The sequence below is a fragment of the Crocodylus siamensis genome, chromosome 11, assembly GCF_052110815.1.
Source record: "Crocodylus siamensis isolate JL-2025a chromosome 11, ASM5211081v1, whole genome shotgun sequence".
Taxonomy (NCBI): domain Eukaryota; kingdom Metazoa; phylum Chordata; order Crocodylia; family Crocodylidae; genus Crocodylus; species Crocodylus siamensis.
Window position 1 is genome coordinate 10,249,387 of NC_143405.1, and position 17,425 is coordinate 10,266,811.

A 17,425-nucleotide genomic window follows, 5' to 3' on the forward strand; every position below is an offset into this window, starting at 1 on the left:
GGCTGTTTCTCAGGGGCCAGGAGAGCAGAGTCCCTGATGTGACGTGTTTCTCAGGCAGCATGATCCTAATTGTATCTGAAACTGCAGAGGTGCAATGTCTAGTATAGAGCCTGGCCTCACTCCTGCATCTTCCTCCAAGCATGCAACACCATCTTAATGTCTTTGAGCCCTTTGCAAAATGCAGGCATCGTGGAGAACCTCCCTCACCCTACAGCACCTCTGTCACATCTGCACAATCTGTAATAATGCGTATAACCCTGGGGATCTACCTTACCATCCACAACACCTTTCACCTCTGTATGCCTGTGCCAATGAAAACACAGACCCTGGAGAAGCTGCCTATTTATAACAGTTCTGTCCAGCCTGTGATAGTGCATATGTAATCCATCCTGCCGTCTTCCGTTATGTAGCAAACCATCCACCCCTGGAAGGAATGCCTCAGCCCTCAGTGCTCTCTCCACGCTGCCATCTGTGATCACAGGATGTACCAGACAAGAGGTTGCAGTGATGGAATAGCCCCTGAACTACATCTGGGTTTCCTTTAGTCTCGTCTCAGTAAACACTGGAGCTCTGGAACCCCTAATGTCTTTAACCAAAGTGCCTATACCAAAGGTAGCTGCCATTTATCTGTTATCTCCAGAGACTCACCTCTGCGCAGCCTGATGATGCATATGGCCATGGGAGAGTCTTCTGTTATTTCAGAGTGCCCTTTCATTTAGTCTGGTGGTTTTCAACATTTTTAGGCTCTAGGTCCCCCTGGATAGACTCAGGGCCCCTCAGGAAAATGTCCTCTCTTAGTTTTCACTTGCTGTTTTTTTTTTTTTTGACCACAGGAAAATAATAGAACAATTCTTCTGTTGCAAAGCACTTGGGAAGACCACAACAGGTCAGAATGGTTTTAATGTTATGAATTCCTATTTGAAATCTGGATTTATCTTCTGAATTGTGTGCCCACCAAACCGTGCTAACACAGAAAGGATCTCTAGGTACCCTTGGTTGCTGTGGCACCCTAGCTGAGAACCAGTGGTGTAGTGTCTTGTGTATCTGGACTCTGTCTTTATTTCAGAGTCAGGTTAGGACATGGAACAAAGCATTAGGCTGATGCCAACTTCAGTCTTAGCACTGCATTGCGGTGGTTGTAGTTTTCAGAGTAACTGGTTGTTCCTGTTATTTTGGTGCACTGCACAGGTGATGCTGGGAGGGCTGCAGGGCCACCCTCTGCCATGGCAAAGCTACCTTTAGCAGCAGGTCGGTTCCAGTTCCCCTTGGTTCTGTGGGGTCTGCTTGGAGCAAGTGCTCCTGCAGCGTTGTTAGCAGTCAGGATCAGTGTCAGGAGGGGGTGGGCAAAGAACCCGAGTCCTGTGTCTCTGAAGGTTGGCTCATCTCACTCTTGTCACTCGGTTTGCAGTCATTTGATGCCCCAGGGTGTATCTGGGGCTTGATAGCGTCCTCCTACTGGAAGGAGGCTTTTGGAAAGCTGCAGGTGTGTTCTAGGAAGGACATCTTGCAGAAAATTAAAGCAGACAGTGGAATGAGATGCAAGTGGAGTGGCATTTCTAAGCAGAAAGGAGGGCAGGGGTTGTGTCCACACGCACGCACACACGCATCTCATTGCTCAGAAATATTCAGCAAGAAACACACGCCTTTATCATTTTTGTTTCTGCTAAGCAGGTGAGAAATTGGCATCGCTGCAGACTGGCAGGGTCCGTTTTGTCTTTTCATGGAGTGGAACATATGCATCTGCTAGGTCAGGGTTTTCTGCAGTTTGAGAAGCCCCTGCCAAGCACCAGAACTGCACTTGCCATCTTGGCAGCCCCGGTGTCATTACCCTGAGGCATCCAGAGTCCCTGCATAGAGCCAGCCCTGCGTCCCCCACTTGCTGGGAGGCCCAGTATTCCTCCTTCACAGTGGGCATTACATTCTCCATTACCATGAAATTCACACTGCCTGCGCCACCCTGCGTGCATTGGGTTTTGTAAGCACCCTGAAGTTAGTAGTGTGCCGTATGCCCTTTACCTCAAACGTGCCCAGGCAACTAACTAGAACCAGGGCACCATCTACTGTCACCTTGTAGATCCAAGGGAGCTGAACAACAACAGCACTGCAGTCCTTATTCTCCAAAGGCTCCCCCAGTGCTGCAGCCTACCGTCAATGTGCCATATGCTATAATAGGCAGTGACTTTTGGGGATTAAGCACTGCTTTGTAGGCTGTACCATTCTGTTCGCTGCCCTCATCAGAAATAATGCAGAGGCTTTAAATAGGGAAATGTCTCTTCAGCCCTCATCTGTAAAATGCAGAGGAAGGTAATCAGGACACATGCAGATGGCCAGTGGGTGGAAGCAATCCTTATGGGTGTGCTCTTTCCTACCTGTACTTTACATTGCCCTTTTTCAGGGCTAACCCATCTGCAGTAAAGTAGCAGAGGGATCCTGTGGGTAAATCCAACCCTGAGAACAGAGGAAGGGGGGAGGATACTCATGGTTAATCCCATCTGTCACAGCAGGGAGCTCGGCTGAGATTGATATAGTCAGTAGGGACAATGAATTGTGTGTGTCTGGAGCCCGCCTAAAACAAACTCTGGACGCTCAGCCATGGAGCCATGGCTGCTGCTTCAGAGTCGGACAGCACCTTGGGCCTGATGGCAGCTGCACAGGGTGCAAGTAATGCACAAGCAGCAAAAAATGACCTGTTTCCATGGCAACTGCTGCTTTCCACCATGTTACAGGGAAGTAAGAAGGAAATTGCTGCCCCCACTTCTCCTCCCCGGCCTGGTTCTGGCTCCTGGATTGGTTTGGTTGCTACACTCTAATGGAAGGAAGGCGGGTGATCCCTTCCCAGGCTGCTGTTTTGATAGGAAAGTACCCCCAGCCCATTGCTAAAGATGATTGCACTGGGGATCAATCTGTTCCTGTCTCAAGCTTCCCCCAGTGGAGATCTCGTACAGCACTGTGGTCATGCACTATGGTTTCCAGTATCACAGCCCCGAGTGGCACTTAGTGGTTAACAGGGTTAATTCCGTGCTTGTCACTATCTGGAGGGAAGGCCTGAGTTAGCATGCAGGCAGCTGGGATAGCATATCCTGCTCTGGCCTGCAATCCCTCAATTAGGAGGATGACTAAAGTGGTGAGCAGAGCTGGGACTGGGCACCGGATCCTCTGCCAGCCAGCGCTGGGAATCAAACATGATCCCAGGGTTATAATCAAGCCCTGTGAGATGGCATGCTGTTTGTTACTTTTCATAATGCCCCAGCCACTGAAGTCCTATGATTAGGTGAGAATCTTGGATTTGACTTAAAAAGACAGTTTCTAGCTCTCCTGGTTGCGGAGAACAGATAAAAACCGTGCACATGAGCACCTAGTAAGAGGCCAGAAACAAAAAGGCGGAGAGAGAACCCATTAACTATTGTTGTGGCTTTCTTGAGTTTCCTAATCCACCCCCAGGCTTTCTAACATGTGGGGGCTGTGACCTGCAGGTCCCATGGAGTGTGCCAAGGGTCCTGTAGGAGGGTCTAGTGCAGGTGGTCCAAGGTTCTCCGTAGAGCACAGATTCTTTTGGCTGATGGTAGCTCCTCTCTTGCATCTTCGCAGGATGCTTGTCCGTTCAGGACGGAGACCGCCCAGAAGTGGGAAGGTCTGTTTCTAATTAGCAGGAGAAAGTGGGGTGTGAAGAAAGACTAATGGCACTGCCTGGAGACCTACGTTAAAGCAATGATAGAGAGACCAGCCCCTCTGACTAGAGCAAGCAGCTAGAAAATCACCTCCCTGGCTAGTCTATAAGGTGCACCTCTACCCTGCCTTCTCTCTGCCTTGTGTTAATGGCCTGGGGTTTTGCCTCTTGGCCCTGAGGCAAGGCTGGGTGTCTGTTCTCATCAACATGGTGTTTCTCAAGGGTTTGATGGATTTACACCCCCTCCCCTCTGTTGTTCTTTGTCACTATTCTTGTTTTTCCTCCCTGGTTCTTTTGTAATCTCCGCAGCCAGCCACAACAGCCTGACTTGCTGCCTTTGCATGCTGCTTTCCTCTTATTTTCAGTGATTAGCCATTCATTTTTCTCATGGAACTACAGAAAAGAAAAGCTGAAGAGAATGTATCCCAGCACTCGCCACATCCTGCCCACTAATGCTGCCCCCAGCACACTTGTGGGATCTAACTTGAATCACTCGGAGCAGAGAGATTCCCTTCATGGTGTCTTTCTCTTGCCCCGTTGTGCATGGGGACTGTAGCACATACGTAGTTGTGCAGGGCCAGTTAGGGACAGAATGGCAGCCTCCTGTCAGTACTCCCTACCTCCTGCTGTGAGTCCCTTAGTAGCTGGACTACTAAGGTTTAGCGCTATACAGGGATGTGCCAGTGGAATACAGGGGAATGACTGCAGCATCTCTGCGTTCTTCCCAGGCCTACAAAAAAAAATAAAAAGGGGGGGGGGAAGCACCTTGAGACTAGGGCCAGCTTGTGCTGGCAGCTATATTGCTACAAAGCCACTGAGTTACTGACTTCAGTAGAATTACTCAAGATTTACAGCAATGTGATTCATTTCCATATAATCCACAGGGCAAATTCATTCCTGTGTCAGTTCAACTCCTTATGCAGATTAACAAATGTGGTGGCTGCAGGGGGTACTGAGTGACTGGGACTACTGTCTTCCCTTTGGGCTGCCCTGAAATATCTCCTGCACTACGAGGTTGCGGAGAAGATGGCCCAGAGGGGATAGAGCATGGGGAATTGCCATCAGTCCTGCACCGATCTGTTTGGTGCAGAGGGTCTATAGAGCAACTATGAATCTAGCCCAACGGGTCTGATTCTTCGTGCCGTGGATGAGAATCAGGAGTGATCCGCTGAAGCCAAAGGAGTTAGACCAGTGTAAAATTAGTCTAAGGGAAGAAAATCAAGCCAAGGCATTTATACCAGCATTAGTACTAGAAAGCTTGGCTCCTGATCCCAGTAGTTTGGGAAACTTTAGCAGAGGTACAGACAGGAAAGAGACAGTGAGACACAAAGGAGAGGTGGAAAGAGAGAGGGTGATAAAGAGAGGAAATGACTGCAAAGGCTCCTGGGAGCTGGTCTGCGCAGCTGGAGATAAACCTCAGTTGAGAGGAGCAGGATTTAGTACGTTGGGAAGAGACAAGGTGGGAGGTGCAGAGCTGGAGAGGAGGGTGAGCAACTCCTACACAAATATGTTCATGCAAAATCTCTCCGTGCGGTTTGCCTTTTGCTAGGATCGTTCTGTCTCTCTAAAGCCACCGCGCAGGCTGCGTTCTGAACTCGGCCACTGCGGCTGAGACACCGAGTGTTGAGGGAATGCTGCTACTATGTAGTCACGTGATTATTATTATTTTTTGTATTATGCTTAGGCTTATTGCTGGGGCACACCCTTTTCTCTGCTGGTCTGCCCCCTCATAGCCTGTGCTTCCCTTAAACAAATCATTGTGGTTGACTTTGGTGTCTGATCAGGCTAGAATGAAAGTTGGGAGGAAGAAATTGCTAAGTAAAGATGCCATGTAGACAATCTATAGTAAGGTGTAACTGCCTTCATGTTTTGTGAGTCGAAGCGGATCAGGTACAGGCCACCCAGCCAGCGTAAGGAGCTGGACTGTTGTGGTACAGGACAATAACTCGGACATTCGTGTTGAACTAGTTTGGGTAGAAGATGACAGCCTGAGAACCCCAGAAGGCAGAGCAGAGTGCCTCTCTGCATCTATCCTTCCCAGCCAGTGTTGCGTTTGGGCTCTCTGCAGGGGCTGCCAGCAGAGGTGTTATGTAGGCCAGTTGTAGAGGTGAATTTTGTTCTGTGGACATTTGGTGACTGGAACTGGACTGTGGTCACCAACTCGCATCATGTAGGCTGGCAAATAACCACTGCAGACCTGGAGTAGCTTTGAAGAGACCAAGTTTGCAGAGCTTTCTATCACATCAGCAAAGCAATGTGGAATGCAGATGTAGTTATTACTTCCACTTTTGAAGCTGCACATTTATGCATTTGTAATAAGATGGGAGTGTTTTTGGGTCTGTATTTACCTTGGTTTGATAGGTGCACTTTTTGAAGATGAAATATTCATGATTTATGTGGGGGGCCCACAGAGAGAGAGGCATGAGAAAAGAAGAACGCTAAAACACAAATATCCTGCTCACTGCAACAGTGGGAAGAGGATGGAAGCATAAAATTTGGGAGAAGGTCAATTTTGGAGATGGGTCTGGGGCTAGGTTTTCACAGCAAAAAGCTATGCGCTTTTTAGTTTTCTCACTAGTGGAGACAAAGCACAGGTAGAGTTTACTGTGGTGTACCCGACAGAGGTTAAAGGCAACAGTGCCTTATTCTCACTAGGGTTTTATGCAGAGAGTGATCTGAAGTCAGCTCTCTTAAAGCAAACCCATGCTATTTAGGAATAAAGACATGTTAGTAAAGGGTTGACCTGGCATTACTGGCATGCCAAGCAGGCAGAGGACTGGAACAGAAACAAAAAGGCCATTACAGGAAGGAGCAAAAAGGTGCAAATGCAGTGGCTCGTCTCTGAATTAATAGACTTCTTCTCGCCCTTTAGGGGGTGAATCCTGCACATAAGACTCTCTGAGGCTTTGGTGCATGGGTAGAAGTCAGCCAGTCTGACCTGTCCTACTCTAGCACCATTGCAGCAGTGCAAAGCAGCTATAATTGGACCAGGTGCCTAAGAAGGAATTCCCCGTGTCGGAAGAGGAACAAACCAGGTGTAATATGTCTGTGCCAGCTCTGCTGTCCCTGGTGCAGAGTGTTCTTGGGAGAATGAGTGCCTGTGGGCTCTGGCTGTCAGGCTGCCAGAACCACTCCACACAGCAATGCCCATATCTGAACAATAGTGTTTTACCCCCTACTCTGTACTGCTGTAAATGGGACTCAAGGTGCAAGGCAGTGGAAAGTCTCACTGTGTCTCATTTTGTTTGCACTGTCCCGTGTATATTCTGACATTCATGAATTATGGTCTCTGACGATTTTGAATGTCTATTTGCACAATTGTATTCTGAAATAATGAATCATTGTATATAATAATGTTACCAGTGTCACAGAATATGCGGTACTTTTAAACAGAGATAAAGATCTATTGTCTCCAGTTGTGGGGCCAGTACCATATTCCACACATAAGAAGTGGTGTTTATAATAAGCACTTATGGATTTGCCCTCCATTCACCACAAGACAAGATTAATTCAGAGCATGGCAGTGCATGGAGCTCTCAGACAAATGAGACGTGGCCACTGACCTGAACTTCTTGAAGCATAATGATGACACTCATTGAAATTGAATATGACTTCTCATGACTTAGGAAGTCCCATGTGAATAAGGGTCCCTAAGATGAGACAAATCATGGTGAGGAGAGGATGAACATCGGGGGCAGGGATGTGGAAGGACAAAGGTAACAACCAGTAGAGCAAGTGGGATGCTCTGGCTCATAATACACCTGTGAGAGAGGTGAGGGTTTACGGGCCTTCCGATGGAGGGGCTTAAAAGGTGAAGGATGGAGCTAGGAAAGGGATCTCTTCCTATGGAGATGCATACAAGAAGGTGTAGGGTGAGAGCGAAGGAAAGAAAGAAAAGGAGAAAAATTGTCCCCAACTAACTTCCCAGCCTGCTTACCCAAGGTTGCAGCTGGGCAAAATCTGGCCCGGGGGCCGGATGCGGCTCGCCAGGCCATTCTAGCTGGCCTGTGGATCCCCCCAAAAATTAAGAAAATGGATATTTATCTGCCCCTGGCTGTCTGTCATGTGGCCCTCAATGGCTTCCCAAAACTCAGTAAGCGGCCCTCGTCCCGAAATAATTGCCTGCCCCTGCCCTAGGTAGAGGAACAAACGCTTGCCTGCCCTGTGTAGGCTGGCTGGTGACACTGGTGTAGGTTGGCAGGGCACACCAGCTGAGGGGCCCAATGGACACATCATCCAAAGAACTGAAGAAGGATGGGCACGCTGGTGACCCAGAGGACAAGGCACCACATGGGGAAAAGCGGGAGGGCAGGAAATGAAGCAGCAGAGAGGAGGTGGGCAAAAGGGGGATGAAAGAGTAGAAATAAGGGCAGAGCAGGATGAGCAGAGGGAGAGCATGGGAAGAAATGAGAGAAGACCTGTGTGGCAGAGGCAAGCACGGGGCAGCAACAAGTAGCAGAAACTTGGTTCAACAGCAGAGGCAGGTGAGCAGCAAACCTCAGCTAGAGCGCTTCATTCAGGAATTGCTGAGTGAAGCCCTTTGCTCCTGGCTCAGCCAGAGTGCCTGTTTTTGAAAGATATCTGGTCCTGGTGCATAGCTGTCAAATACTGCCAAATCGCCCACTTCCTTAGGTAAGTTGCTTCAGTGCTGAATAACCCCGAGTGCTAAAACTGTGCTGTACAGAATTACAATTCTATGGCTTAGCTACGTCCCATGTGTCACCCTCTGCATTTTGCAGACCCTTGCCAGAGAGCAACGCTGCTTTTTAGAATCCTTGCATTATGGGAATAGAGTAGAGATTATGAAACTCTTCGAGCTGTTAATAAATGATGCTCTGTATTAATGAGAAACATCTGCTGCCACTCAATCTAAGTATCAGAAAAATCAGAGGTTTAAGGAATCAATATTGCTAGGTTGGACTGGGCTTCTTGTTACTCTCTTAAACTGAGTTAAAAAGGAGCATTCTCGATCAGATTTCCATGTTGTGATGTCTATAGGTGGTAGATGATCAGTCGCATGGCTCAGCCACCTGTACCCCAGGTAGTTCTGTGTGTGAAAGCCCTGGCATATCTGGATCAGATATTAAAATCATGAACTCTTCAGGTTAAGGAAGGTTTTTCTTCTGTGTCTATACAGCACCTAGCACAATGGGGTCCTGGTTTATCATTATTGCTGGTAGGCCCTATTAGCAACACCAAACAACAACAATAATGGACACCTCTGTTCTTCATATGATCTGTCAGACTCCAAATAGCTTCAGTATCACAAGATTCGTGCTGTTGTTTTATATATAATACAGATCAGGGATTCATCTGTTTCCTGGGTATTGCCTTTATCTGCAGGTGGTAAATGAGAAAAGACAATAGCAGCAAACTGACCAGAGGGAGCAGCGTGTCAGTTTTGTCTTCCCAAGCATATTTATCTGTTTTATAAACTTCAGCTTGGGTCATTTAACTGATTCTTTGCCCTTCTTTAGCATATTTAATCCAAGCATCTCAAAACTTGAAAGCATCGCACCCATATGATGCAGTGCTGCTGTATTGGAGACTATGAGCTGACCCAAATATTGAAGTAATTTTCATCTCAAAAGTCATTACGCCTCACAAATTCTCCAGGAGAATGGGAGATATTATCAAAGACATTGTGATTTTGTCGTGGTCGGAGAATGTAAATGGTGAGACATGTTCTGCTCTTAACTGCCAGCAACTTGCAGGGTGATTCTAGTCAAGGTAGTTAACATTTCTGTACCTCAGTTTCTCCTCAATAAAATTAGGGTGGCAATAAAGCTACCACTATAAACACAATTTTATATTCTTGGATAAAAGAAGATACAGGATTAGGTTTAGCTGCAGAGAATATAATTGTTTTAGAGTATTTTCAAAGGCCGCAGAGCAAATCCAAAACAGAACAGGGAGCAGAATCCAGGAGTCCTGCTTGCCCATCCTGTGCACTGCCCAGTAGTCCGTGATCTTCTTGTGCAAACGGTTCATTGAAAGTTGGGCATTTGCTGTGCAGAATACGCAGCTCGGGAACACTGAGATCCTGTCTGGTGGAGAAGGTGTTTCTGTGATCTCATGTCACAGGCCAAACAGCCAGACAAAAAGAAAACCCATGTCTGAATGTTGGTCCCAGAAAAAGAGGCCTCTGTTGGGGGAGTTGTTTTTATTTCAACCTACCCTACAGAGAGAACGGCAAAATATAGTTGCGGCCTCACCAGAGGATTTGGATACTCTTCTTTACAAATGTCCCCTAAATCGCAGCAGAGCAGAAGAGTTGCAACGAAGTCCAAGGAAGCAGGTTCACTTGCTCATACTTCCCAGGACAGCCTACCTCCTAGATCTCTTCTTAGCTAGCATATACACTGTTCTGTTTCCTACCACTTCTTGCCAGAAGTGAGGACTGTTATCTCTGATGAACCACATTTCCCAGAGAAACTGTTTAACATTGACACTTCAAAATACTGAAACAAGAGAATTCCAGCTCATCTTCCTTATGGGATGCTAGTCGCAGTGAGGGTCAGAAACAGGGTGCATTTTAATAAAGGCCAAAATACTTCCTGGAGGCCACTTTCTCTCCATTACAGACAGGATTTCTCAGCCCCATGGCAAACTTGGAACTGGGTAGTACGTACTGGTCTCAGAATAGTTATCTTCAGAAGCCTCGAGAGACCTCTGCATCCATATAAAAATAATGAGCTTCTAAATGTAGGCAGGGCCTATACACTATGAAATACTTTCCATTGTTATTAGAAAAGAAACATGCATCTCTGCCAGGTCCCTCTTTTTCAATGAGGCTTTCTGATGCAATAGATCCTCTGAAAAAAGGGACCTGTACTATTGGTTCAGCACTCTGCTGCATTCACTTCGGTGCTGTTCCTTTAGAGAGTACTTGAATCCAGTGGCAGGGTCAGAAGAACACAGGCAGAGCTATTGCAGAAGTTGTATCAGTTACCGTGACACTTAATCCTGATGTTAGAGTCACCAAGCCTTTGCTTAGCACAGCTGAATTTGCACAAAATTAGATCAGCAAATCAATCTGCTTCTAGCAGGAACTAGGGGCTCAGCCTGAGTATGTGGCTCTTCTCTTCAAGGCTTGTCATTCCTTTTGTACTCTCTTGGTATCAGCACTAAAAGGCACCTTCTTACAGGGCACATCATTAATGGGCTGTAGGTACTGTGCACTATGTTTAGTACTTGTACTAAATCAACGTGCAGTAACTTGTGGTACTGCGCAGTAGTGCCAGCACATGGGTTTTTAGTTGCGCTTACTGCATGCTGGCCTAATACTACTGCACAGTAGTGTATTAGCACGGCTTTTGCTTCTGACTCTAGCAAGTTTTGTGCCCCGAAAATTTCTGTTTCAGTTTTCCTTCAGAGCTACACTCACCACGAATCCCCTCCCTCCCCACTTTTCCATGGGTTCTGCCAAGCACAAATGGGCACGGCTAGGTACAACTAGGGATTTCCTAGCCCTCGATGTTTTGAAGTCAATCCTGGGGAAACCCCTCAGACCACATAAGTTAACTTCCAATCATCCTTGTCACATAGCCCACTGCTTTGGGCAGTGGCTTCCTGCTACTCCCAGTTATCACTAGATAAAGCTGCACTTAATTGCTTAGACACATGGGGTGTGCTTAGTATACTTGTTAGCTTGTACAAACTGTGTAATTATCTAAAGATCAAAGACATGCTTGATGGCAGCCATTAATACCTTCCAGAAGATAGTATAATGGCCCTTTTCATCTTGAAGGATCCTAAAGTGTCTGACTATCGGAGGTTTTGTTTATGCAGGGAGTTGGTCCAGGATCCAGCACAGCTGTTCCTGATTCACTCCGCGTGTGGATTCTCTGACTTCAGAACAAGAGTGCCTCTTTTCAAATGGATTTAATATCCTTATTTCTGGAAGAACAGTATCCATGCGGGGAGTGAGTCAGGAACGGCTATTCCACTTTCAGTTCACACCCTGCTTAAATCAACTTAATTTTCCTGCATAGGAAAAGCTTTGTGTTACATATTTATCTTTATTAAGGGTCCCCCTGTTGTATCTAACATCAAAATGAGGGAAATTACAGTAACTGGTTGTAATAGCTTAGACAGCCAGATACCTAATTCTTAAAAATGAGAGACGGATTAAAAAACAAAATTAAAATTGTTGTTAGTTTAATCTAATCTGGGCCTACAAACAGTGTGTGTATTGTAACTGTAGAGTTACTGCCTGGCATCAGAGGTGTATATTTTCATACCTTTGTGCACGCAGTTCTTTCAATTCTGAATCGGCTCTGGGGTTACCTTGACTCTGAATGTCATGCATTCACAGTACTTTGGTTTGAGTTGATTGTGATGTCCCTCTAATGCTTTCTACCCTTAAGCAACTGATCCACACTCTCAAACATAACTCGGCTTTAGCATAGTTTTGCATCTTAGAGGTATTGGAGATAGCAAAGAGATCAGTCTACTACAGTGTGTGCGTGCCACCAGATGATAATTCACTGTATTTGAGACGGGGAAGGACAATGTCTAAACACAGACTTGAGAACCAAGCTGCTCTAATCCAACACTGATTTCCTCCCTGGCGCATGGCTGTCATTAAAAAACTCCCTCATTTTTTCCTTCTGTAGTTATATGACCAGAAATAGCCTTGCATTGTTGTGGGAATTAGTTGGCAAGATGATATCTGTCAATACTTTGGGGGATGGAAGGTGCAAAATCTAATAATGAATATTATGCAGGTCATTCTCTGCTCAATATATTACAGCATATGACCAGGAAGGCTTCTTCCTCCTTACCTCATAGGTTTGTCCCTAACATTACATTTATCTGAACAGAATTGAAAGGACTCGAGGAGCTAGACCTTACATTTTTAGCTGAGCAATCATGAGCCAGTAACCAAGCCAAATATACAGGCACACCCAGTATCTCCATTGCCTGAATGGGGCTGCTGTCTCTCAGTAGGGTGCCAGTGCCCTTTCCATGATGCTTCCCAGAAGACAGTCTAGCCTGATGATGCAGTGTAGAGTGGAGAGAATTCAGCTCCCATTTAAGAGTCTGGGAAAACCAGAGCTTCAGGGTTGCTTGCCAGTTAATTTCTGTATGATTAAAAAAATTAGATATCTTTTGGTTAATTTTAAGATTCGTTCCACTCCACTTTGCATCATGAGGTCCAGACAGTAGCTTCCTGTTTAACTGAACACCATATGTCAGGCACTCCTCTTTGTAAGGGTTCTGTGTAATCAGATGTAGAGATTACACTGCTTTTTATGTCTCACTAAAGTCTGCTTTGCTTCAGAATTTGAATCCCCGCTGCTCCTGCAACTCCATTGCTCAGGGGTCTGTAGGATGGTATTATTGATGTTGACATTTTCTCTTATCTCCTAATTTTTTCGCCCCTAGCCTAATTACCTTATATTTCCCTTCAAGGAACCAAATAAGCCAGTTTATCTAACTCTTTTGCTCTTGTCGGTCTAAGTCATCTTGAATGTAATTGGTTTTGTCTCCTGTATTGATTCCCTGCTTTTGATTTAATTTCATCACTCCATGTTCCTTCTTCCAGAGCAGGGAACAAAACAGGTGCTTAGACAGCCTTTTCCCTTTGCTGCTAACTGGGCCCAGCACCTCTTCAAAGAAGGCTGCCTGGCAGGTTGTCATTGCTGCACTGCTTCTCTGTCACTGCAGTTCATTTACAGGAGCAGTTTATTAAGTCTGCTGTGCAAGTATCCTTCACTCTGCCCAGCCCCTGGCCTGCAGCCAACTAGCCGCAGCATTTATCAGTCTCTAATTGTAGGGCTATGGCCCTGAAAGGAATCCCACCTGAACAGGAGAGGCCTGATAGACAAAGGGGAGGGGGCAGATGCATCCTGGAAAGAGGGAGTCCATCCCAGTGTTTGCAGAGAGCAAAATAAGCAAGATAGGTAGTGAAAGGAGAAAGAGGTAGTATCATCACTGCATCGGTGAGCTACAGGGACTCTTCCGTATTCTCATTAGAAATTTTATTTTTTTTTCCTGTTGGTGTTTCGCTGTCTGCTAAAGGTTCAAAGGGTTGTGTAGAACTAGAGCAGGGGCAGGCAATTATTTCGGGCAGAGGACTGCTTACTGAGTCTTGGCAAGCCAGCAAGGACTGCATGACAGGCAGCCAGGGGCAGATAAATATTAATTTTATAAATTTTTGTAGGGGCCCTGTGGGCCAGATAGAATGGCCTGGTGGGACACATCTGGCCCACAGGCTGCATTTTGCCCACCCCTGGACTAGAGCCATCTGATTCGTAGTAGGACAGTTGAAAGGAGCCAGCCCAGTTGCACCTCACATTCTTTTATAATGGAAGAGTGATGGCACAAATCCTGCTCGCTCTATTAGGAACTGTGTGCTCATTTATCACCCAGACAGAAGTCTGTGAAATCAGATGCTTAATTTAGGTGACTAATTATGGACTTGGGCAACTAATCTTTGGACTTGTCTAGAAAGGAAATTTTACCAGCAGAATATAGAGGCATAACTATACCCATAAAATTTTACTCGTATAATTTTCTGTATGGATACTCTTCCTGGAAAAAGGGAATCTGTAAGAGTGTCCATCCTGGGAGTTATCAGAGTATAACTATGTGCATAATTATACCAGTACAGTTCTGCTGGTAACTTTCTCCTTGAGGCCAAGTCCTAGGCTTGCGTGCTGGAAACTTTTCATGTCAATTCTAGGTGCCTCAGTTTCCCTGCCTGTTAACTTGGGATAACACTTAACTATATGACGGGAGTAATGTGAGGATAATTGAATACATGACTTGAAAGCAGTAGGAGATCCCAGAATGGAAAACTGAAAAAACAGCACAAGACAATGTGAAAAAAAACAAGTGTTTTTCAAGTTTGAAGTATCAATAGCAACTATGGGTTAATGATTGAAACAACAGTAATAAGTGACACCAGTTCAGTGGAGTCAGCTGGAATAGCTCAGGATGCAGTCATCATTGCTTCTAATGAAAGATGATAAGCAGAGATGGAGACAGAACTATCTGTGGTATCAATGTATTGGAATCAGTGGAGCTATACCAGGATTGGATTTGGCTCAGGGAACCAAAAAGACTAATCTGAGGTAACCTGCAAATAATAGTTTAAGTGGACTTTTGTTCTCTTTTGCTTCCCTATGCTGTAGAAAAAGGGCTTGAAAGATGGAGTTTTTGTGGCATGGACAGAACACCTCTTGCTTTATTTCCACGTAAGCAGCCTAAGGTGATACTAACTTGTACTAATACAAGCAAATCACTGGGAGGTAAGCTAGGCTGAACATTTAAAGTGCATTAGCTAGTCTGCAGTGCCTGCATGGGTGCAGGCTGTGACCTTGCAGTAGGTGTGAGATCAGTCACCTCACTTCTGCAGGGGGTGTCCAAGCTTTCTTGAGTAGGAACATTGCAAAACAGAGATGCACAGAGGTCGGTATAAAAGGCGTAAATAAAATCATCCACGGCTTGATTTTTGCAAGGTGCTGAGTTCCTGCCTCTCCCATTACTACAAAGGGGGTTGAGGGCATTTGACACTGGAAAGGTGTCCTGCACCTCAGAGAATCAGGTCTTCCTAGAGTGTCCCAATAGAGAAGGGAATGTTTAGTAATGGGATAGCTTTTGCTCATGGTGTAATAATCAGTTAAACCGAACAAGTTGATACAATACGATGCAGACATCAAGTATGTGCCAAAGGAAAATATTGTAACCTTAGTGTAACCTGTGGGGTTTTATTTGGACTACTGGCCACAGTCTTTTACATAAACGAAGATGAGATGGCAGTCAGAAGGATACAGGGCCTTAAAGATTGTATCTGTGATTCCAATAGGCAGAGAAACGGGGGCTCTGTTCTTTGGAGAGCCGATGAAAAGAAAACCCCAATGATCATTCCTTCCAGAAGGACTAGGGCAGTGTGAACGGGTTCAAGTCTTCTTCCAGTTATGGAGGTATACATGTCTAGTAGAGCTACATCAACTGCTGTGTACATCAACTACTGTAGGGTTACTCCAGACTTGCACTAATGTAACTAGCAGCTGATATTTTTTTTCTATTCCCCCTCCCACCTGGTATGTAAAAGAGAGAGATCCAAGACAGGGTCTGTTGTCTTACCTATTTCTTCCCTCTCATTGTAGTAGCTGTGCACCTCCACAAGTACTGATTTTTATTCTCACAAACTGACCATGAAATAGAAAATTAGTACCCCTACTTCACAGAAGGGAAAACAGAGGCACAGGGAAAGAAAATGACTTGCAGAAGATCTCATAAGAAGCTTGTGGCCAAAGCAGGCATTGGAATATGGTTAAGTCTTTTTCTACTGTTTTACATACAAAACCCTCCCTCCTCTTCTCTTCCTCTCCACGGACAGGACAAGCAGGAGAGCTGAGGACTTAAAGCTAGTGGAGAGGGGGAGATGGCTGGCTTTCTTCTCACCAGTGCAAACTGGGATAGCTGTTGAAATCAGTGGTGCTATTCTAGTGTCAAACTGATGACAAGATGGGTGGGGGGGAAGTGAAGCCATTTAAGTTGGATTTCATCACATGGAATATCTGTTAAAAGGCAGAAAGGGTCAGATTTTCAGAAGAATTCATTCAGGCACTGAAATGAAATGATCAAGCTTTCAGAAATGGGTGGCACTCAGCAGCTCTTAGCAAGAGGCATAGGAAGAGTCGAATGCTTGAAAATCTGGCCACAAACTTGCAAGGCCAACAACAGATGCAATCTGCCTGCCTGCCTTAAAACCCAAAACCAAACAAAACAAAGCAAGAGTGAAGCATTTGAATGGGGAAGGATTGGGGGAAAGCTTGTGGGATGTGGCTGCAGAGTCAGCATCAGGAAATGGATGTAGCTGGGCTTCTTTCCTTCCCTAAAATTTCCTGTACTCTAATCACTTCACCAGCTTGGTGAATTGGTTTGGGAAGGAGCTGAGGGTGCTGTTGACCTCCACAGTAGCTCCTGGCTCAGATTAATTTAGTCAGTCGGGAGTAGTCCTAGGTGGAGGCAAGCCCTTTGGTGTGATTGATTTTGTTGCAGATGGATCATATGCTGTATCCATGTTTTGAGCAATGCAGTCTCCTCTGAATCCCAAATGCAGGGCTTGAATGATTCACTGACAGGCTCAACTCCCTCTAGGGTAATGCTGCACTCTGACAAAGGAGGCACTCAGCTTTCCAGACTTTGCTCTGATTTCTCCCTTCTTTTTTGGGTTTGGCTAAACCTAGATTTTGTCCTCAAAATCCAGATTGCTACTCTAGGAATGTAGGAAGTGTTGCTTGTTAGAGTGAAAGAGAAATGCTGCACATTTAACAAAGGAAATCCCTGGGGCAGGGGGCTCTCAGGCCTCCCTAGCAGTCTAGATGGTGTGGGCAATCCACTTCTCCTCAATGCTTTGAGGAAGATTAAAGCATAAGTAGAACTCCATGGATAGCAGTGGATTACAAATCCCTTTGGAGAGTTTTACAAAACTGCCCAGGGGATTTAGGAGTACGCATCCCACTGACTTTCAAAAGACACTTGTGCTTTAATTCCTTTAGATGCTTTTGAAACTCTTTTCCCTAACCTTTTAGAGCATGTCTACACATGTACTTTAATGCACAGTAGCCTATTTTACTGTGCATTAGAGCATCTCATAAAAAACATGCAAATATGCTAATGTGCAGTAAAATAGGTTACTGCGCATTAAGTATCACTTAGAAGCTTGTACTTTCACCATTGTGCAGTAGGGCAGCCTGATGTGCATTTATTTAATATCTCACATTTGAGGTACTAAATTTA

At 45.6% G+C, this 17,425-nt stretch overlaps 1 protein-coding gene across 13 annotated transcripts in view; it reads left to right on the forward strand.

Moving 5' to 3' along the window:
- The window catches only part of DNM1 (dynamin 1), a 100,681-nt gene that overhangs the window by 13,509 nt on the left and 69,747 nt on the right, over nucleotides 1–17,425 (forward strand). The gene's annotated exons all lie outside the window — the stretch shown is intronic.